The sequence below is a fragment of the Vitis vinifera genome, chromosome 13 (assembly GCF_030704535.1).
Source record: "Vitis vinifera cultivar Pinot Noir 40024 chromosome 13, ASM3070453v1".
NCBI lineage: Eukaryota > Viridiplantae > Streptophyta > Magnoliopsida > Vitales > Vitaceae > Vitis > Vitis vinifera.
Genome location: NC_081817.1, coordinates 25,406,102 through 25,430,251, shown reverse-complemented (window position 1 = coordinate 25,430,251; position 24,150 = coordinate 25,406,102). Strand labels below are relative to the sequence as shown.

Here is a 24,150-nt window from a genome sequence, read left to right as displayed (position 1 = left end):
CCAAAAGTGGCTGCTACCACTGTCATCAAGAATATGCTTCTTGGCAGATTCTCTTTACTTTTTCTCCTTGCATTCCGGATTTACTCTTGGCAAATGACTTCTAAGCTTTGCCCAAGATTCCTCATAGCTCTCCTCAGTCTTGACTTGCTTTGGTGATCAAATTACTAACAAAAACACCAAAACTTACACAAAGTGATTAAAATTGCTTTCAAGGGTCCTTAACATGCCAATTGAGTTAAAAGGCCAAAACTACTACTCAAAAGTGTTTAAAAGGATTAATTATAAGCTATCAAATAGCACTTTTTGAGTAGTAATCAAGTAATGCCAATCATGGTGGTAACTCTCATTTTTATGGTCATGATGGCCTTGACAATGGTGATCTAGTCATGGCAACAAGCCAATTTGTCAACTCTGTGGCAAGATTGGTCATGTGGTTGCTAAATGCTACAAAAGGTTTGATATTAGCTTTTCAAGTGTTGATTTGACTAGTTATCAGGCAAATGTTGCTTTCACCTCTAGCTTTGCAGATCACGAGTGGTATGTCGATAATAGCGCAACAAACCACATCACTGTCAATATGAACAATCCGACTATCAAGGTAGATTACATGGGCAATGAGAAGCTTATGGTTGGTAATGGTTCTAAACTTGCTATTTCTCATTTTGGAAATTCCTTTTTACCTTGCAAATATTCTTCTAAACCTCTTCTCCGTAATAACATCTTACATGTTCCACACATAACCAAAAATCTTTTCAGTATTTCTCAATTTACAAAATATAATAATGTTTTAATTGAATTATGTCATGACTATTGTCTAAGCAAGGACAAAGCTTCAAAGATAATTAGGGTGGAACGAGCTCTTAGGAATGGTCTCTATCAACTTGATCTCACACAATCACAATCTTCATAGTCCAAGTCATCTTCTAAGTTCAAGGCCTTGCTTTCTCTGCTACAAGAGCCTAGTGTTTCTCAATCTAGTTGTCAAAGTGTGTCAGTCAATTCTTCAATACAAAAAGTCTCTATTCCTATATTGTGCTCCATCTTCTACCACTACAAAATTGATTTGGATTCAATCTCTATTTCATGAGTTGGGTCTTTCTCTTGAAAAACCCTCATGTGGTGGTGTGATAACATTGGTGATATTGCGTTACTTCAAATCCTATTTTTCATGCCAAAACTAAACATATTGAGATTGATATTCAATTCGTGCTTGAGAAAGTGCTCAATAATGAAGTGGATGTTTGTTATATTCCATATAAAAAGCAAAGATCTAATTTCTTTTCTAAGCCTTTGTCTATTTCTCATTTTCTTTTCCAAACTCAAGGGAACCTTGTTCAAGAAGTTCAAGGAGATGGAACCTGGGCCCAACTTAGAAATGATGCAAAGTTCCCCCATTTCTTTGAGGTGTTGTTTAGAGCTTTGTTTTAGGAATATTAAGAGCTTTTTTTTTTTTTTTTAATTTTTTTTATCTCCCCATGGCTTTCTAATTTTAAGAGGGATATTAAACAATTAGATAAAAAGAATGAAAAGAAAAATCAAAGAATTAAATTAGAATGATAGAAACAAAAAAAATTGGATGTTTCATTTCCACTCAAACTTCATCTCACATCGCATTTTTCAGTCAAAAAAATAATTGAATAAAAGAACAATGAAACAAAGAAATCTCTTGAAAACTACATGATCAAAGGTAATCCCGGAGAAAAAGCAGATCAAACAACTAGGAAAGCAACAGCAACCATGGCTGCCATCAGCAGCTGATACCCAGACACCGAGATCCCATAAGCATAACTGGGTGCTGGTGCTGCGGGGGTGGAGGGGGCTGGTGCTGTGGGGGTGGAGGGGGCTGGCGCTGCGGAGGTGGAGGGAGCTGTTGCTGCGGGGGTGGAGAGGGCTGAGGCAGGAGACACCCACGCTTCCAGCACAGTGATGGCAAGCTTCTGTCCATAGTTGGCACAATGGTCGTTCACACCACAAATATACCACTTCCTTCCAGGGGTGGCCAGTGTAATCACATCATTTCCAGTGGTAAGAGCCTCATTTGCTGGTGGTATAGTGTAGTTCGTGAAGGCAGTACCGTTAACTTTGAAGACATTGTGCCTTCCCGCCGTGTATTTGAAGACTGCATGTATGAGAATTGACAACAATATTTTTAACAGCTTGAATTAAAACAAGTCATTAAGGGAAAAGAAAGTGATAGTTTGAGCTACATTACCTAGTTTATCGCCAACATGAAAGACTTTGTCTTTGGCCCAGGCTTCATAGTCGAAATTAATGGTCCAACCTTGATCATCTCCAACAGTAAACTCAATTGCCATGGCCATAGCAGGAAGAACAATTGCGAAGATTGCAAGGGCAGTAAACTGTTTAGAAGCCATTAGAGCTGATTGAAGTTGATTAGTGGTAAAGTTTCTTTATACCAGCTTCAATGTGTTTCTCCGACTTGCACTGATGTCCATTTAAGGGTCTATTTATAGCAACTTTTTTAGCTCGAAGCTTCATCGAAAGCCTCAACAACCATGAGAAAAAGGCCATGGCTAATGTTGGACAATAGTTACAAAACAAAGATTTTTCTTCTTTAAGCGATTTCCTTTATCCAAACATACTATCAAATAAAGAACGATAATTTTTTTGAACTGGAGTCATGATTTGGCATAAATTATTAAACAATGGCTAATTGTTAACTTTAGAAGTACAAATGGAACTCCCTTAAGAGGGTGACTCTTGCCGGCTTGGAGACTAGGCTGGAAAAAGGCAAATAGAAAAAGTGGGACCACAAAAATGCGAATCCAAACCCAATTTGCACGACCTTTTAATTAATCTAAGCTGATGAGTGTTGGAGATCTCTTAGAATGTTGAACAAGAAGTAATCTTTAACTTTGAATAAAAAATTTAATCTTGGAGTTTTATTGTTGTTCATGAAGCAATCTCTACCACTTTATGATCCATGACTCAGATATGCGTTTTATTCTTAAAAACATGTCATGGTTAGATCACGTATGTTACAGAAAATTTGAATGGAAATTATTTATGTAACGGCATGTCAAATGCAAAATTGGAAGCAATACTACTTTAATTAGTTTCAACGTCCTAAAAATTTTAAAAGAAATTTAAGGAGGCATGTAATGCAAAAGCTTTTAAGGATTTTCTGTTCCGTCCCAAGGTTATGTATAGATCAATGATCACAACATTTAATATGATAAGATAGGCTTTAAAAGCAATTAACTTCACACATAATTACACAGTGCATGTAGCCTTATCCCTAAATCAAGGATCTCACTATCGTTATAATCAAACATTTACCTGATGATGCATTAATGAGGTATGTGATACAAAGCTATTCAACAACCGGTATAATCAAACTTTTTGTTTAGGTTACCTAGATATCTCCATTCCCTTCCATGGGCGATAAGGTGTATGCGAAAACATTGTAAGACTCTAAATCTAACAAGCGGAAGCATATGCATATTAAAACCTTAGATCAACAACTTCATAGTGCATTAACTGAGATATGGATGTTGCCAAATCATTTCCAATCAATGAAGAGTCTCATAAACTGGGAGATCTTCCACTTGATTGCTAGCTTTTCCTTTGTTCCTTGCACTTGAGGTGCTAGTAGCCTCATAGAGGGGTGGTGGCTAAGGCTCTGTTGGGGAAATGTTTTCAAAATAGTTCTAAAAAACAATTTTTAGAATAATTTATAAAAATTATCCATTGATGTTATTAATCTATTTTCTATATCTTGAAAATAACTTTTATTTTTAATCATTCTTCATATTTGTATAATTACTTTTAAAAATAACCCTCAGAAAACAATTGAAAATAACTAAAAGATAATTTCTAAAAATATCATATTTTCTGTTTTTTGGTTTTCAAACATATTTTCCTTCTTTTTGCCTAAAGAATAGAACATTATTTTTAAAAATAGTTATCAAGCAAAGCCTAAGGCTCTCCTCTCTAAAGTGAATAGGAAGACAATAATGGCAAGAGTAAAACCCTAAACCCCTAAGAGAGCTTCTAGTGAGCTTAAACGACTTGAGCCCATATTGGGCTTAGGTACTTAATCTATTATGTAACGAATTGATTAATTAACCTTATTAAACTTCAATTAATCAATTAACTCAATCCATAGAGACCATTCACAAGCTCTTGTGCAACCTTGCACATTAACTAAAAGGCTCTTATATACACATATGAATAAAGAATCCAAATAACCCTCAATAAACATGTTATCAAGAAATATGAGTTTGAGCAAAGACTACCAAGACCCATAGAAAAATTATTGGCTTCCTTAGAATCCAAATTTGAAGTTAACTCAAAATCTCATTACAGAGAGTCAATTGCACTCTAGTATCTTATGATATTACAATAAGATACAAGAACTCAGGTATGTGATATACTATTCACCATATGTAGGCTCCCCATGAATTGGTGTGTATAATCTAATTAGGTACATGCTATTAATCTCTCAAAATTGTCTTTACAATCTTTAAGTACTCTTAAATCTTCCTATTATGTTATCTACTAACATACTTTAACTCACAAAGAACATATATCAAATTCCAATTAAGGAATTACTACAACTATATATTTCTTGATCACATGTCCTTAGGATCACCCAAAGAGACATCTTTTCTCAAACCCATGAGATGTCATGGTGCCTATCTTGACTATACCTTTTTCCACCAATCTTCATTAACAATGACCTAATTCATGAGAAATATTTGACCGCCTTAAGGTCTCACCTATAAGTCAAAGTCATTGATGACTTTAGCACAAGCTTAGTGTCCTCTCAAGGTTAAGAGCTCATAACTACTTGATAGTTAATGTTATAACTTACCATACACACTAGTGCACTCATCATAGGAAACTCATCTCGATAACCAAGACAAGTTATCCTCTTAATGAGGAGGTAGTGCATTACAACCTCAAATAAATTGTCTAAATTCATGAATTAGTTGTGACAAATTAAATACTTACAAAAAACTTATGACTTGGATATTTTGTACAACTCCTAATACACCTAAATCATGTACAAGGCAAAAGATATTAGACTTAAATGCTTTAAAAGTATAATGCATTGATAGGACAGATAAATTGAGGAAATTGGAATCTTATTAATGAATAATAAATCCATTATTATTATTATTACATCATGTCATGTTTTTAAGGGTTTTATCATAACACTTTCTAAAATTAATGGCTAAACTAATGTAGTATAAAACCTTAAGGCTAGACCAGGACAGGGTACACATAAACTATCCTAGTCTTTATTCCCTCATATACTCTATTCCTATTTGTTTCTCCTTTTATTAATGATCGAGGACTGACCTGACCATCAAAGAGGGTCAATCAAATCCCCACTCTATCTTCTTCTATATCACAAAGATAAGTCATATTCAAGGATACAATTGCTACATTTTAAAGAGGGTGAAACACATTGATGTTGTCTATGGGAAATGGTAGAAAAACCTAAACGATAGTCATAATGCAAACTTACTCAAGTGGCAAGTGACTGCATGAGGACCTTTCAGCTTTCCTACAACTCTAAGAGTAGATAAGCACAATGGAAAAGAGGATGAGGAAATAAAACAAGGAAACCTTGCCAAGAATAGAGGAGCTAGTGATCAAAACAAGGGTGTTAGCTCAAGAAAATGTGAAATTCAAAGGGTTGCATGCAAAAAGAAAAAAGAAAAAAAAAAAAAAAAAGTAACATTACAGAGAAAATGATCAAGAAAGGGATTTCTTGATTCTAAGTGATCAAAACATTATCTGAGGTGCATGACCTTGTTGTCTTAGAGGAAGGCCTTAATAGGCAACTAGGGTGGACCAAATAAGACTCCATTATTGGTACAAGAAAGTAATGTAGAGCTCATTGTCTTCATGTCTTGTGAGAGATTGTCTTAACACCATTTACTCATGACATTCTCCATGAGGAGGCTACGACAATGAGTTTATTCTCTCGAAGTTCAACATGTTTAGCAGTACTAGTGATCCCCATAATTATCTAATGCATTTATGCCAAATGATGGTACAAAACCACTTATTATGCAAAGTCTTCCCCTTATGTCTGAAGGTATCAACATTATTATGGTTCCATTAACGCTTGTCCGAATTAATCTTGAGCTTTGGAAGTTGTGTTTATAGCATACTATATTCACTCTATTTGATAGAAAAAGGGGTTGGAAGCAAAAGGTGTAGGAGAGTTAATACAGGCATGCATATTTGGAGTGATTTAACATTGAAATATCTCAAGTTTGGTGATGCACCACGCAAGCAGTGATGATGGCTTTCAAAGGACTTCCAAAGGGTACAAACCTCATTAACTCACTCTCTAATTCAACACGGACAACCATATAGGGATTATTTGCTAAAGCAAGGAAATAGACCATGCCAGAGAAGACCTGAAGTCTCAGTGATAAAGAAAGCTACCTCCTATGGTGCCCTCCTTATTGAAGCATCATTCGGTCAAATTTGTAACTAGTCGGGAAGTAATAGGAAATATTTCTCTCAAATTGAAAGGGAAGAGAAGAAGCAAACTAGAGAAAATATTAACCTTCATCTAGAAAATCGTTCCAAACCCAACTATATGCTGCAGAAAGTGTCCTACTAACACATCCTCTAAGAGATTAAGTCACTGAAAGGATTTTGACCATCCAAACCCTTTTCGGTCATAGTGGGGGAGTGCAAGCCTCATAAGTATTGCGACTATGATGAGGATCGAGGGAATTGGACCGACAAGTATTGAAGTCCAAAACGACATATAAAAGAGTTTGTAAAATGTGGGAAGTTAAAGGAGTTCATGGATAAGAAGGGGATTTGCAAGAAGAAGAAAAGATAACAAAGAGAGACTCCTCCTTCCACCTCTAGGACCACCCTCGACAATCATTGCCACTATTCATAGTAGACTACGAGTTACCAGGGAATGATTTTTTTGTTTTAGCAAAAAAACAATCATAGGGATATTTAATTACTACTCAAAAAGTGCTATTTGATAGTTTGTAATTAACTCTTTTAAACACTTTTGAGTAGTATTTATTGTCTTTTAACCCAATTAACATGTTAAGGACCCTTGCAATCAATTCTAATCAAATTGTGTTAAGTTTTGGTGTTTTGATAGCTTTTTTATCACCAAAGCAATCTGAGATTGAGGAGAGTTATTTGGAATCCATGGCAAAGCAATGGGAAGCTCAAATTCATGAAGAACCAAGCTTTGGAGCTCCATATCCCTTTGCCAAAGTCGTTCAAATTATGCAAGGAAAGAACAACGGAGAGAGGAAAAACAGAGTGAAGAAAACAAAAGACAGTAGCTACAGTATTATTTTGAACTTTTGGAGCACTTACCGAAGTCCATTTTCTACATACTATATACCATTTCAAAGCTCAGGAAGTCAATAATCCAATGCTTCAAACGGTGCACGATTCGGAGTTGAAATGAAGGAGTTACAGCCATTGAAAGAAGATTACTCCAAGCTGAAGGAAGATTTTTGCACGGCTGCGAAATCAGCCTTTTACTGCGAGAATTTCGCAGCCATTTTGCACAGTGCATGGGTGTTCTCCTGAAGCTTCCCGATAGTTGCGACCGACACTTTTGGATATTTTTCTTCAGATATTTTTGTATAAATTTCCATTCTTCTCCTTGTAACCCACCAATTATAGGATTCCTTAGTTATTAAGTTTGGAAAAGGGGTGAATAACCTCAGATATTTTGTTTTGTAATTTTCTTTATATATAGCTCTAGGAAGCTTGTTCTCAGATCATCATGTAATATAGGATGATGTAATCCGACGGGATATAAATATATGAATATATAGAATATACAGAGCCTTGCTTTGTTTTTCCTTCATTTTCATTTTCATTTTCTTGCTAGCCAAACATTCTCTGAGGATTTTTCCTCAGAGGATGAGAGGCTAGGCTTTTTGTCTCTTGGAGTGAGGAAAGCCGGGTAAGTTTCCACATGCATAATTTGGATGTTTTGTTGTTTTAGTTTTTAATGAAGAGAAAGTGTGACCCGTTAATGGTTTTTATCTTTTTAGTTAACTTAAAACGCCTTTAATTCACCTGAGCCAACACTTGGTAAGGCAAGTGATCTCCGTCCATGGAGATTCACTAGTTTATCTCTTGCGAGCCTTTGGGAGGTGGTTTGAAGGTAAGATTTTCTAGAATAGCCAACACTTGGTAAGCTTTTGGACTCCAAGGAGACATCCATTAGTTATCTCTTGCGAGCTTTTGACGGGTAATCCAAGGTTAAAGATCACCTTGAATGGTAAGTGCTAGTGAGAGGCATGAACCATTGCAAGTTGTATCATTGAGAGGGATTTAGTGTTTGAACCCATTAATGGGAAGCATCTGTACAGCACCGGTTAGAGAATTAACTATATGTTAATTCTCTAATGCGAGGAAAAGAAACAAGTGACCGAAACTCTCCTTTTTGTATGATGAACCTGAGCCTAGTGATCTAAACTCCAAGAAACACTTTTCTTTGTAAGTAAAATCAGTTACTATTTTTGGTTAGTTTAAATCTAAACCTTTTTCATTCAAGCATCTTTATGTTTTCTTTTAAAGCTAACCTTGAAATGAAAAGGCACTAATTCGGCTTTGAATTAATATCATTTGCAAAGTGAAAACCCATCCTAGTGAACGATCCTAGAGCCACTATGCTATAGTAGCTTTGTCTTTGCTACCCTAGTATATGGTGTAATAGGTTATAAATTTTGTTGATTACTCCCTCAATCAAGGAGCACCAGTTGGACACGAATCAGCTGAGACACCAAGTGGGCACGAATCAAATGGCGCCGTTGCCGGGGATGGTGCCACTTTACAGTGATATCACCTTTTCAGAATACTTGTGATCTTCATCACAAGTTTGGTGACTTTTCTTTTCCTTTTACTAACTCTTTTTATTTATTTATTGTTCATATTTTAGTATACCTTTCATTTAGTTTTTAGTTTACCTTAATTAATTTTTTCTTAGAATTGTTTTTCTTTTGTTTTCTTTTGTTTTCTCTGTTTCTAATTCACAAATTTCTAGTTGTGCATGCCATATTGAATAAGAGATAGCAGAGGAAGCCATGAACTTCATGAGTTATGTGGCTGAAGTTTCAAGAGGATGGGATTAACCAAATGCTCGAGATATGGGAAGAATGACGTCTCAATTTAATGCTAAGGGTGAGATGTATATTTTGGATGATGACATAGACATGAAAGCAAAGATTGCAGCTATGGCAAGGAGATTGGAAAAGCTAGAAATGATGAATATGCAACCAATGCAAGCCATCTCTCAGACACCATTGCTACCTATGCCTTGTTCCATTTGTCGATCATATGAGCACTTGGTGGATGAGTGTCCTACCATTCCAAGGGAGAGGGAAATGTTTGGTGATTGCAACACCTACAATTCCAATTGGAGGGACCATCCAAATTTCTCTTGGAAACCACAGCCGCCTCAGTACAAGCAACATGTTCAAGCACTTCCGCAAGCCTCAAGCCTTGAACAAGCTATGGTGAATCTTAGCAAGTTCGTGGAAGACTTTGTTGGAGCTCAGAAATCCATCAATGCTCAGCTCAATCAAAGAATTGACAGTGTAGAGAGTTCATTGATTAAAAGGATGGATGAAGTGCAAAATGATCTATCTCAGAAGATAGATAATCTCCAAGATTCAATCTCAAGGTTTGCCAACCTCAACACAATGCAAGAGAAAGAAAACTCTCCTTCTCAACCTTATCAAAATTCCAAGGGCATCCATGTAGTGGAGGCTCAAGAGGAAGAATCTTCAATGGTGAAGGAAGTTAAAACAGTTATCACTTTGAGTGGTAAAGAGGTTGATCTGCCCACATGCAAGCTAGAGCATAAGGTAGAGAGTGAAACAGAGAAAGAAAAGAGGGAGGAAATCAAAGGAAAGAAAAAGGGGAAAAGCATAGAGAATGATGGCTATGATGTTAATGTACAAAGAGAACCACAGAGGATAGTCATTAAGAAAGAATTGATGAAGAAACACATGCCTCCACCTTTTCTCCAAGATTTGTATGGCAAAATCATACAGAGAAAGCCCCAAGTGAGAGATGCAAACTTCATATGGGATCCGGGCAAGCTAAATCAGGATCAAATTTTTTGATGGACTTAGTCTTTTTAAAGACTAGCTAGTCCATATCCTTTTGTTTTGTTTTTTTTACTTGTTTTAATTTTGATTTCAATGCTTTAATTTTGATTTCAATACTTTAATTCTAATTTGTTTTGATGTAATATAGGTTTTTGGATGATCAAAATCAGGAGGAATTGCAAAGAAATTGAAAGGAAGTCTTTCGGAGCAAAAACGGGTCAAAAACAGGGCAAAAACAGGGGAAAAACAGGGGTCTGCGAGATTTCGCAGCCTCTGCGAAATTGATACTTTGCTGCGAAACCAGTTCGCAGCCTCAGGCCCCTCTCTGCGAAAATTTTCGCAGTTGTGAAACCAAGTTTGGCACACGAGTGCCACTTCGCAGCACAGGAGCCCCCATTTCGCAGCTGCGAAACAGCTGCGAAGCTCCAAAGCATGAAAATTCCCAATTTTGCAGGGTGTTTTGCAGCTGCGAAACCAACTTTTGGCACACGAGTGCCATTTCGCAGCACAGTGAATCTCATTTCGCAGCTGGGAAATGGCTGCGAAATCCAAAAAACAAATAAAAAAACAGAACCTTTGCTCTGAGAAAAAAAAAAAAAAATTCGCAGCCAAAGCCCCATTTCGTAGGGTGTTTTGCAGCTGCGAAACCAACTTTTGGCACACGAGTGCCATTTCGCAGCATAGTGACCCTCATTTCGCAGCTGCAAAACGGCTGCGAAATGCCAAAGCGTAAAAACTCCCAATTTTCGCAGCCAAAGCCCCATTCCGCAAGGAGTTTCTCAACTGCGAAACCACTTTTTGGCACACACATACCATTTCGAAGCCCCGTACACTCATTTCGCAGCTGCAAAATGAGCTACGAAAATGGCCTTTAGCTGCGAAATCACCTTTAGGCTGCGAAATGGTCTGCGAACATGCCACTTTGCTGCGAAATGATCTCCAAGCTTCAAAATGGCTGCGAAATCACCTCCAAGCTTTAAAATGGCCTTCAAATTGCGAAATTGACTTGTGAAATGGAGGAAGGTTTGCAAAAACACCTTGCAAAGCCAAGGGAAGTTGCTAAAATGCCAACATAGCCCCGCGACCATGCATCTGAAGAGGAGAGCCCCGCGCACTCTGGGATCACACACACTAAGCCTCTCACTCCATTTCTGACCTCCTTAAACCATCAGAGCCTATAGCTCCAGCTGAGGAGACTATGCCACCTAAGGAGACTACCAGAACAGAGGTCAAAGTCTTGATCCAACCCACTTAAGAGGCCACAACAGACACATCAGCTCCGCATGACCTCACCATTACTTGATCATCTCTTTATTTTTTTGTCTTTACGTATTATATTAGTACAGATAATTCCATGTTTTGATGTCTTATATTCTGGGATTGGATGTATTACTGATGATACATCATATATAGACATCATTTTTTGTTTAAACTTGGCATTTTTCTATTTCCTCTACTCACTAACTCTTATGTTTTCTTTGAAACATGTGGTTTCTCCTATACGACTCAGACTTCATGTCACTAAGGAGGTACCACTTCCTCCCTATTTTTCAATCGCTTTTGTCATATTGAGGACAATGTTTAGCTTGGTTGGGGGGAGAGTTGAGGAAGTAAGTTTTGTTATTAATGCTAAGTTATTTTGGTAATTTAGTTGCTTTTTGCTTAATTTAAAAATTTTTAAAGTTTTTATTCTACTCTCCATGGTTATTAAGGAAAAATTTTCAAACTAAAAAAGGGAGAAATTGAATTTTTGTCTTTTTACTTGACTTAGATTTTGTATTATGCTTACTAAAGTTGATGAATTGTTGAAACTTCTATTGAATTCAACCTTAGTTCTTCCACTTTAAGCTATTCACACACTGTGCACAATAGGTTCCGATTATAAGATGAGAAACTATTTCCCTCTTGACTTAGGAAAATTTTAGGCTTGGTACCTTTGACCTCATTTTTAATAGTGTTGGGACACCTTGTAAAAGGCCAATGAGCCTTTGAAAAAAGAAGAAAAAAAGAAAGAAAGAAAAAATGTTTGCTTACCTTGAAACCCGAGCAAGGTCTGAGGGGTATATGGTGAAAATCTTTAAAACCTGGTGCCCTAAGCCTTCATTGGTTGGGAGTCACCGACCTCAATGCTCGTTACAAGGGTGGATAGGTGGAGTTTAACATACTGTAGGTGCTTGGGTATTAAAAATTCATTCTCAAAAGTCCGGGGTAAAATCCGAGGAGTTAGTGGTTGAAAGATCCTTAAAACTTGATGCCCTAAACCTTAATTGGTTGGGAGTCATCGATGGACCCCCGTTACATGGACAATTTAGAAAAGAATACCTTTAAGCCTTGTACTCCTACAATGAAAAAAAAAATTGTGAAAAAAGATGTGTGTTCTTAACCTATTGGAGGTTGATCAGTTTGCTAAGCTTTGAAAAAGAACTAGGTTGGGGGGAGAGATTAGTTTGACATACTATATCCGGAAACTAATAAATAACACATAGATTTTTGTGGAAGAGTAAAGTTTGACCCTTTGGGAGTGGAAATTATTTTGAAGCTTAAATTTGCATAATGCCTACTCTTTATGAATTGTGATTAGACAAATTATTTGATAACTCTTGTTGAAGTTTGAGTTTTATTTCTTTAACGTTCCATGTGAGAGTTAGATCATCATGCCACTTGAAAATTGCTTTTTTTTATCAGCATGATGTTGTAAATTATAGTACTTTTTATTTTTATTTTTCTCTCCTTCATTGCTAAGGGACTAGCAATATGTCGGTTGGGGGGAGTGATTACTACTCAAAAAGTGCTATTTGATAGTTTGTAATTAACTCTTTTAAACACTTTTGAGTAGTAGTTATTGCCTTTTAACCCAATTAACATGTTAAGGACCCTTGCAATCAATTCTAATCAAATTGTGTTAAGTTTTGGTGTTTTGATAGCGTTTTTATCACCAAAGCAATCCGAGATTGAGGAGAGTTATTTGGAATCCATGGAAAAGCAATGGGAAGCTCAAATTCATGAAGAACCAAGCTTTGGAGCTCCATAGCCCTTTGCCAAAGTCGTTCAAAGTATGCAAGGAAAGAACAACGGAGAGAGGAAAAACAGAGTGAAGAAAACAGAGGACAGCAGCTGCAGTCTTCTTTTGCACTTTTGGAGCACTTTCTGAAGTCCATTTTCTACATACTATATACCATTTCAAAACTCAGGAAGTCAAGAATCCAATGCTTCAAACGGTGCATGATTCGGAGTTGAAACGAAGGAGTTACAGCCATTGCAAGCAGATCACTCCAAGCTTCCCGATAGTTGCGACTGACACTTTTGGATATTTTTCTTCAGATATTTTTGTATAAATTTCCATTCTTCTCCTTGTAACCCACCAATTATAGGATTCCTTAGTTATTAAGTTTGGAAAAGGGGTGAATAACCTTAGATATTTTGTTTTGTAATTTTCTTTATATATAGCTCTAGGGAGCTTGTTCTCAGATCATCATGTAATATAGGATGATGTAATCCGACGGGATATAGATCTTGCTTTGTTTTTCCTTCATTTTCATTTTCATTTTCTTGCTAGCCAAACATTCTCTGAGGATTTTTCCTCAGAGGATGAGAGGCTAGGCTTTTTGTCTCTTGGAGTGAGGAAAGCCGGGTAAGTTTCCACATGCATAATTTGGATGTTTTGTTGTTTTAGTTTTTAATGAAGAGAAAGTGTGACCCGTTAATGGTTTTTATCTTTTTAATTAACTTAAAATGCCTTTAATTCACCTGAGCCAACACTTGGTAAGGCAAGTGATCTCCGTCCATGGAGATTCACTAGTTTATCTCTTGTGAGCCTTTGGGAGGTGGTTTGAAGGTAAGATTTTCTAGAATAGCCAACACTTGGTAAGCTTTTGGACTCCAAGGAGACATCCATTAGTTATCTCTTGCGAGCTTTTGACGGGTAATCCAAGGTTAAAGATCACCTTGAATGGTAAGTGCTAGTGAGAGGCATGAACCATTGCAAGTTGTATCAGTGAGAGGGATTTGGTGTTTGAACCCATTAATGGGAAGCATCTGTACAGCACTGGTTAGAGAATTAACTATATGTTAATTCTCTAATGCGAGGAAAAGAAACAAGTGACCGGAACTCTCCTTTTTGTATGATGAACCTGAGCCTAGTGATCTAAACTCCAAGAAACACTTTTCTTTGTAAGTAAAATCAGTTACTATTTTTGGTTAGTTTAAATCTAAACCTTTTTCATTCAAGCATCTTTATGTTTTCTTTTAAAGCTAACCTTGAAATGAAAAGGCACCAATTCGGCTTTGAATTAATATCATTTGCAAAGTGAAAACCCATCCCAGTGAACGATCCTAGAGCCACTATGCTATAGTAGCTTTGTCTTTGCTACCCTAGTATATGGTGTAATATGTTATAAATTTTGTTGATTACTCCCTCAATCAAGGAGCACCAGCTGGACACGAATCAGCTGAGACACCAATTAGGAACCAGAATCAATATTTATTATTGATTACTTTGTTCTGAAGCCTACTACACACATATATATATACAAATCCTTCTAACTGTAGTTGTTGCTTTAGCAGTTCTTGATAACAGTCTAACTAATCATTAACAATAGTCTGTTCATATTGTTGCAGGTCTTGAGGTGCAGTTGCTGCTTCTGGTAGTCTGTTCTTGTTGTTGCAAGTCTTTAGGTTCAGTTACTACTCCTAGTAATGTTATGTTGTTCAGTTATAGGGCATGGGACAATGGAGAGTTTGATATAAAAGGTGAAGATAGCAAGGTATAAAAACATCAATAAACTTCAAAAAAAAAAAAAAAAATGTCACTGTGACAATAGGTATTCATCCTCATTTCTCTTTTCCGTCTTTCATATTTCGAAGATACCATTTTCTTTCAATCATATAAAAAATAATTGAATAAAAAAACCATAAACCAGAAGAAATTTCTTGAAAACTGGATGTTCAAAAGTACTCCTGGAGTAAAAACAGCTAGGAAGGCAAGAGCAACCATGGCTGCCATCAGAAGTTGATACCCGGACCCAGAGATCCCATGAGCAGAGTTGGGTGCTGGTGCTGTGGGGTTGGAGGGGGCCGGTGCAGGAGACGCCAACTCTTCCAATACAGTGATGACAAGCTTCTATCCATAGTTGGCGCAATGGTCGTTTACACCACATATGTACCACTTCCTCCCAGGAGTGGCCAGTGTAATTACATCATTTCCAGTTTTAATAGCTTCATTTGCTGGTGGTATAGTGCAGTTCGTGAAGGCCGTACCATTCACTTTGAAGACATTGTGTCGTCCCGCTGTGTATTGGAAGACTGCATGTATGAAAATTGACCATAATATTTTTAGCAGCTGGAATAAAAAGGAAGTGATAAAGGGAACACAAAATGATAGCTTAAGGCTTAAGCTACATTACCTAGTTTATCTCCAACATGAAATACTTTGTCCTTGGCCCAGGCTTCATAGTCGAAATTAATGGTCCATCCTCGGTCATCTCCAACTGTAAATTCAGTTGCCATGGCCACAATAGGAAGAACAAATGCCAAGATTGCCATGGCGCCAACAAACCGCTTGGAAGCCATTGGAGCTTATCGAAGTTGAGTAGTCACCAAGTTTCTTCTAATGTTCAGCTTCAATGGTTACTTGAACAGGTGATTTTCATCTTGGGGTCTAAATTAAGGGTCTATTCATAGCTAAATGTTTTGACCTGCAGAATTTCATTGAAAACCTTAAAAACAACATGAACAGGTTGGGTCAGCCGGCCAGGGGGTGTTTCCGGAGAAACCTTTGGTTGGTACGCAGTTATGCCATGCCTAATGTTGTATGACAATTTTAAAAACATATTTCTTTTGATGGTTTCCTTTGGCCTAGACATATATACACAAATATTGAATCATAATTTCTTTGAGCAATCACTAGTGTGTTTTAGGTATAAATTAAATAGTGATTAACTTTGAAAGTAGTACAAATGGAAGTCTCTTGAAGAAGTTATTCTGGCCGGCTTGGACACTAGGCCATACTTACACAACTAGAAAGTGAAACAACAAAAGTCCCAATTCAAACTCAATTTACGTGACCTTAACCTGGGCTGATTATATTGGGAGTCTCTTAGAACATTTAGCAAGCTAGCAATATCGAACTAAATCAACGACTCCACTTGAGTTTCCATGGTTGATAATGAGCATCTACGACTTTTTTTAAATGGAAATTTTTTTAATCAAATTCATGTGGAACAATATTTTGAAGTTTCATTATGTGATGAAATGCTAAATATGACATTGTAACTTTGTAACCTAGCTTAGTATATAGTATTGGACATAATTATCTAACCAAGGATTAAAGTTTCAATGTAATGCCTTGAAACATCAGGTGTCACATTCTTTCAATACAAATACGACAAGGCAAGAAAGTCCAATGATTTCATCACCAATTTTTCAACCTTTTTGGGGTTATAAACGACCTTTTCACCAAATTAATGTGCATTTTAGCTTTTCTTTTTAAACTTTTGTTCAAAATGATCTCTTTCTCTTTCTCTTTCATCCTTTACTTTTTATAGTTCTTTTAAAAAAAGGGAAATCGGATTTTGATAATGCAGTTTCAATACATATTTGAGACCAGTGGAGTACTTTCAATGTATGCCTCCTCTAAATGAGAGGCATCTCTACCTACATTAGGAAATTAAGAACAAGAGTCAAACACCAGTATATTTATAATGTCTACATGCAAATTTACTAGCGTATGTTTCAATAAAAAAAAGTGATAGACAAGACACAGGTAGGCACTTAGAATTCTGATCGTGCATTGCTTTGCTTTCTTCACAGTATTTTATCATTTTTTTTCAAGTTTTTCCAAGCATTTTTATGAATTTTGAACAATTTTCAGTACATTGATATTTTTGTCAAAATATCCACTGATATAATTTTCAATATATCTCTAAGATTCAAGTATCAATATATCTATATTTATTGATATTTTCATCCTTGAGTATGTATAGATTATATATATATATATATATATATATATATATATATATATATATATATGGCGAACAAAGTACACACAACTTGTGTATGTCTATATATATAAGAGTTTGGGTTAAAAACAACCCCATTGGCCAAACAAATATGCATTTTGGCATATTAATCACTGATTTGAACAATAGTTTCAAAAGAAGCTCAAATTAAGCTAATATTTTATTTGGATCAAAGGCTAACTTGACCCAAAATTCTATATATAATGTTGTTTCAACTACCAATAAGGTAACTAAAATTCAAATTAAATTCTAATAAGTTTAATTTAGTAAATAAACTAATTTTAATTATTTTGTTTTTAAATTTGAATAAATTGATTTTTTTAAAATATAAAATTTGAATAAATTGATTTTTTTTTTAAATAAAAAATTTGAAAAATCCTTTTAATAATTCTTTTTCTATCTCATTATAATTATCAAATATAAATGAAGCATAAATTTATAAATAAAGTGATTAATATTTTTAAACTAAAATAATGTTATATGTCATCATTTCTTTTATGTCTTTAAATATGTATAAACTATATAAATAATTTATTTAATATTAAATGTGTTTTCAAGTATTATATATCATTATCCAAAGTTCAATATTGGTAATATAGTCTTTAAAAAATAACTTTCATTAGTAGATTATTAGTTGATTTTACCATTTCTTGTAGTTTTATCGATATTTCTATAAGTTTTGATTTACTTCTATTCTACTAATATTTTTTATTCAAATTTTCATTCGATATTTTGGTCAAATTCAATCATCAATATTTCTATATTTTTTTATATTTTAATCCTTGTACCTAACAAAGCTTTAATTGACAAATTTAATATGATACCAAGGTATATTATTTTATCAAAGGTTATAAGTTCAAACCTCACTACTTATTTATTTCTCTTATTTGCTAAGTCCATATACTGTCTCCTAAGGACTATTAGGTAGGGATGGTATCAAATTATAAACTTTTATAATTGATTTTTGTGAAAAGCAAAAATTACATTTGTATTTTATAAATGTTCAAAAAGAAAAAAAAATGAAACAATTTAATTAAACTAATTTTTATAGTAATAATAAAAATATTCCACACCAGTCAATTTTATAAAATTGTGTACTAGTATTTTATATTTAGTGGTTTTCCATATGTTTAGCGTTGAGACAATCTCTATAGGTGATTTTCCATGTGTGACTGAATATTCATGATTGTTATCAAAATGCACTTGATCAATCAAAACTGGAAAATAAACTAAATTTAATCAATCAGAAATAAGTCTAAAAGTTATTAATTTAAGATATCCTAGGTAATACCGTGATCAAGAATATAAGCTTTCAATTAATACAAGGATAAGCCCACAACTAGAAAGAAATAGGAACAAATCTCATCACTATAGTCCTTCCTTAAGCATGAAGAAAGAATAAGACGGAGATTGCAAGAGAATGATGAAGTTTAAAACCCTAGAAAGAGGACTGGTGGAAACTCTTCTGTACTATTGCCCTGTAATCTACTTTTACTCGAACTGATATATTAGGCCAAAGACAGGGCCAGCTGTAGCCCATGATAATGGGCACAAAAAACTGAGCTAAGAACAAAAAAACGCTCCTCAACCCTGATAGGTTGGACCTTAGGGTTACCACAAGCCCAATACCAAAACCCATGCATCAACTTAGGCTAAGGTGATGAAAATTGAGTTGGGCTTGGCACAACAGCACTTTGTCGTTGTGCATGTCCACCTAGCCACAAAGCCGGCCCCAAGATTCACTTTTCCAGGGAACTTCAATTTGTGCTTTTAAAGCTAAACATTGACCATTCAATGCTCGAGTGTGTATGTCTGGACCGAAGAAAACGGCCAAGAGAATTATGGGTTTACAATTGTCATACAATTATATTAATTACTCATGGAATAATTGCGTACTAACCAAAGCTTTTTCCGCGGCAACGCTTTGTGGCCTGCAGACCCATCCCGTTCTTCATGTTTTAGACGCTTTCAACAATATTCTGATCTAAACATTAACTATAAATAGACCCTTTAGAGCCTAGGATGAACATCAACAATCCAAGAAACCAATGAATTACAGTACTCCTCAACTTTAATCAGCTGCAATGGCGTCTAAACTGTTTTAGATCTACTTTATTAACTTTAGGAGAGAGAGAGGCACAAGTGAGTCATTTTCCATGAACATAGGAGCACATATCTTTTCTTCATGCCATTGAATCAAAGTCTTTGTCAAAGTTATATGGTTGCTTCACAAAAAAGAAAACTGGATAAGGATGCAAAATATATATATCATATTAGGGCACATGAAGCTTTTTTAAACTCTAGAAGGCATATCTATATAACAAAATCCTAACAAGTTGGGTATGACAAAGGAATCCTTTTTTTTTTTTTTACCACAAATTTATTATACAAAAAATGGCTTGAGTGCTTAAGTGCTTATCAAGGGCAGTTGAGCACCTTGGGTTCTTGAGCACTCCATGAAATGTTTTCACAACTTGGCAGTGTTTTAGCCCACTTTTTCCATAAAACCATCCTATGCCTTTTTATTTACCATTAAGCTTACTAACCACTTTCATTTCATACTCAACTGTATGCAGCATACATAAATTGATGAACTCAATCTTCAATGACCAATATAGTCTCAGTGAAGTATGTAGAGTGGATCTGGTAATGTTTGGAGACAAAATTTTAAACTTGAATTAAACTAGATAATTTAGCTCACCAACACTCCTCATCTTTCTCCATTGCATTTTCTTTTCCATGAATTTACTTACCTGCAACACCTAAATCAATTGAATCACGGGAAAAAGAAATTACTTAAGTTACTGATTTTTGGTGATTTTCACCATTGGTAGGGTAGCTTCTGTTTTTAAGATTAAGCATCCGTTGGTTACCTTTCCAAAATTTGGTTTCATGGATATCCATTAAGTATGTATTGTTTTAACATATTTCATGCATGTAACCGTTGTATTTGAGCTCAAGTATACTATAATGGATTAATGCAAAGCTACACTTGTCAGCTCATGGTTTGTTGTAGGGCTACTACTTGAACCTTGAGCAGGGATGGTTCCTTGAGGAACCAAATAGGTAGGTATCTCTTTGGTTATGAAGGTTTGAATTATTGGAATTGATAAAGGTTTTGCCTTGGAGATGTTGGAAACTATTGGTTGTTAGTACCAATAAAGGTAGGTTCCTGCTCTTTAATTAATGGTGGTAAAGGTGAGGGTGAAAGCCTTAAAGGAGAGGACATTGGGATTCTAAAATAGGTGAAAGCTAACTTAAGAAGATCCGATGCGGATGTGATAGGAGGCATAGACATGTCTTTGGGCATCAGATCCAAAGTACTTATTTATATTATCATGATGTACCATGGATTAAACTTTGGTGTGTGACAAGTTAATTATTACTTGAGCTCTATTCTATGTTATTCTCAAGCTCTCCCATTTAATGTTCAATGTGATGAGATGTAAAATTGTCTATTTTACATCTAGTGGTTTATGCACATGAACGTGATTATTTATTTTTCTTAATCATAATTTGAAGTGTGGAATCATGGTAGGATCTTGAGTATAGATTAAGTCGTGTTCTCGAATTTTTGGGTGTGACATAACCCATAATAAGAAAATTTTTTGCCTAATCTTTATAAAATAATAATAATAATAATAATTTAATAATAGTTTAACCACCGAAACATTTACCTACCTAAAAATCAAATTATCAAAAGATCAATTTAATATTCTTGCTAATTTGATTATATTTTATCATGTATTTACTAAAAATTGCCTAACCAATATGTTATATTAACTAAGAAATATAAATAATAAGCATAAAAATTGTGATTTTTTCTTTAGTTTTTTTTCTTTTTTTTGTTTTTTTTTTCCTAATGTTGAAAGCGATGTTTCATTTAACTTGAAAGATTATTTAAGGACCCACATATTTTATCTAAAGCAAAATATGCAGTTAAAGTTGAAGTGTAGATGACTCATAATTTGTTGCTTCTTTTTCATATTTACAGATTAGTAACTTCATTTTGTTCTTTGATCATTATGCCAATACGTCATTCTTATGTGAATCCTCAACGTCATCCATTGTAATTGTATTAGATCTACTTTATTCATTTTAGTAGAGACAGAGACAGAGACAAAGAGAGGCACAAGTGGGTATCCTTTTTCATGAACATAGAAGCACATTTCTTTTCTTCACCATTGAATTGAAGTCTTTGTCAAAGTTATATAGTTGCTTCACAAGGAAGAAAAATGGCTAAGGATACATAATATGTAACTCAAAAGATTTCTTTCCTCCTAGCCAAGAAACAAAGAGTAGTTAGCCTATTGACTTTGAGATGAGAATCATTTTAAAAAAAATCAACATTCTCTTACTATTTAAGAAAAGTAAGGGTAAGTTAGTTACATAGGAATGGGAATAAGAATGGGGATTAAGAAAAATTAAAATACTATGTAGAATAAAGGGAATTAAAATCTTGGCTAGAATGGATTTTAGTTTCAGTGAGAACAAGTATTTTATTCCTATACTCTTATTTCTAGAGTAGTAAATAGAAAATAAAATGAATTTTCATTCTTAATTTCTATTTCAATGTTCCAAAAATACTCTAAACCTCTAGTCCCTTAAATGGAATCTACAATAGTTTCATTAATGTTTTGATAATGAAATTACTTAATTTTGAAGGTTGTTCTACTTTTTTATGTCAAAAAAATGATTACATGTAAACCATACACTTGCATTTTTCTTGAATCTTTATTTTTTTATAAAAAAAAGTGGTGCAAAGACACTTCTGTCAAATACTTTCTTGCACCTTTCGATGGAAATGTTTCTTGAAGAAATTATAAAATAAAATAAAATATGGTTTCTATAATATGAGAAGAATTCTAAACTTTGGAACCTCTTATCACTTCTAATTAACCAAGCTAGATAATGTGCCCTTCTCCAAGAGCAAGTTTGGCATAAATATAGATTTCATTGAACATGTTAAAAGTCTTCAAATTTGGAACCTCTTTTGAATATTCCTCGTAAGGAGCTCCTTTAATAAACAAATAATTCAAAATTTTGAAACCTCTTTACAAGATTCTCTATTGGAGTACATATCTCATTGTTATCTTATGCATATATTTTCTATTTTTTAATAATTATATATATAAAAAATTATCCTTCTAATTTGAGAATTCTATATATAAATATTGTCTATTCTAAACTTTAACTTTCATGAATGCATTTAGAGAAGTCAACATTTATGAGTGTCAAAATTTCTCTTGCTATTTCATAATCTAAATTAGCAATACACAGTATTTCCATTGTTGTTGGGGAATAAAAATCCTTTATTGTCTATTCTAAAATTTTTGAAGAATCACTTGAAATGATTCTTAAATTAGTACTATTGATAAATGCTTCTTCTAAAAAATCCATATTACTAAAAATACTATAAAAATTACTGTTTTTTAATTTACATAGACACTAAATAATTCTCTATAAAAATAAGTGTAGTAGCTAGAAGTACTATTATAAAAAATGCTATAGACCAAAAGCCTCCTTGTCAAATTCACTTCAAAGGAGCCCTAATATTTTTAACATTTTTTTATAAGCTAAAACCACCCTCAAGTATGGCTCAAATTCAAATTAAAAAGATTCAAGTCTTAAAAGTGGATAAAACTTCAAAAACAACTTAAGAATCCCATAAATGAATGCAAGTACACTATGATGACCACATACAATTAAGACCTTTCCCCCCTCCCACTAGTCATTCCATCTTTTAGTCTCATGGTCCTGCTTACCCTATATACCCCTTTAGCTTACTTATAAAATTAATGCCATGGTGGAGGTAAAGAAGGACACCATTCTTGTTGCCTCCATCAAAAGAAGGAAAAAACAAACAAACAAAGAAGGGAAAACAATTATGTCTTCGTCAGATGCTGTCACAAAGTCTTTCTCTGTTTCTCACTCTGGTAATTTTTCCTTCTCTCTTAACTTTGTTTTTTTCTAAATCACAAACAACTGCCTTCTTTTACAGTATACTTTCTACTCATTCATCTATTATTTTCTTAATAATTCTAGTGAAAATTTGTGACAGTAAGGATGATTACATATGATCTCATGTCCCATATGAAACCTTTTCTTTTTTTTTTTTTTTTTTGCAATTTACACTATTTTTTTCTCCTCACTGGTTAATGAATACAGTCTACAAATTAATATAACAATTTTGAATTTAGATACAATATCAGATCTGGAAAGCAAATGTTACATAATTCCCATATTCAAACATTTTTCAGTTTGTTTGTTTGTTCTTCCATTATTGATATTTATTAGAAGGTTGAGATAATCTTGATTTACATTTCCAGGAATATTTGGAGTTGACGAGAAATCAATGCTGGAGATCTTAGTAAAATGGCAACCAGAACAGTTGTCAACTTTTAGGAATGAAACTTCTTGCATCTTTTTGAAGGATGAACGCTTCCCGTTTGAGAAATGTGACGAAATTCTTCTTAAATTTCTAAAAAGGGAATTTAAGCGTTTTAAGGTATCTATATATCAAATTCAAAATTAGATATTTATGTTAACATAAAATTAAAGATATTTATATATTATTTATCATAAAAAAAAATTAATTCTTATAAGAAAACAAAAATTATAATGGAAGTACAAAAGACAGGGAGACTAAAGATGACTTAAGATTGGTTTTTGCAATAATATGATTAGTTTTTTTAACATTTTTGTGGTCAGGATGCTGTGGTGAAATGGACCATGCATCCTTGGGAAAGAGATGCTCGCATGGCAAGGAAGGCTTTGAAAAGAGGCAGTCAAGCATATGGCCTACTCATTGAACTTGCATGCACCAGATCATCAGACGAGCTCTTGGGAGCTAGGAGAGCATACCAGTCCCTCTACAGTGAATCGAGGAAGACGTTGCTTGCCGAGTTGAAGGCATCCAACGCCAGGTTAGTACCACTTTTAGTAAAAATAAATAAAAATGCATCAAACGATATTTGAAGTATATGATCATATTTTTAGTTATTATATTTGAAAATAAACTTTGACTTGGATTA

The 24,150-nt window shown here is 34.4% G+C and overlaps 1 pseudogene; it reads right to left on the bottom strand.

Moving 5' to 3' along the window:
• Positions 1-1,709: 1,709 nt before the first annotated feature.
• LOC100852961 (blue copper protein-like) lies at positions 1,710-15,665 on the bottom strand (annotated as a pseudogene).
• Positions 15,666-24,150: the final 8,485 nt, after the last annotated feature.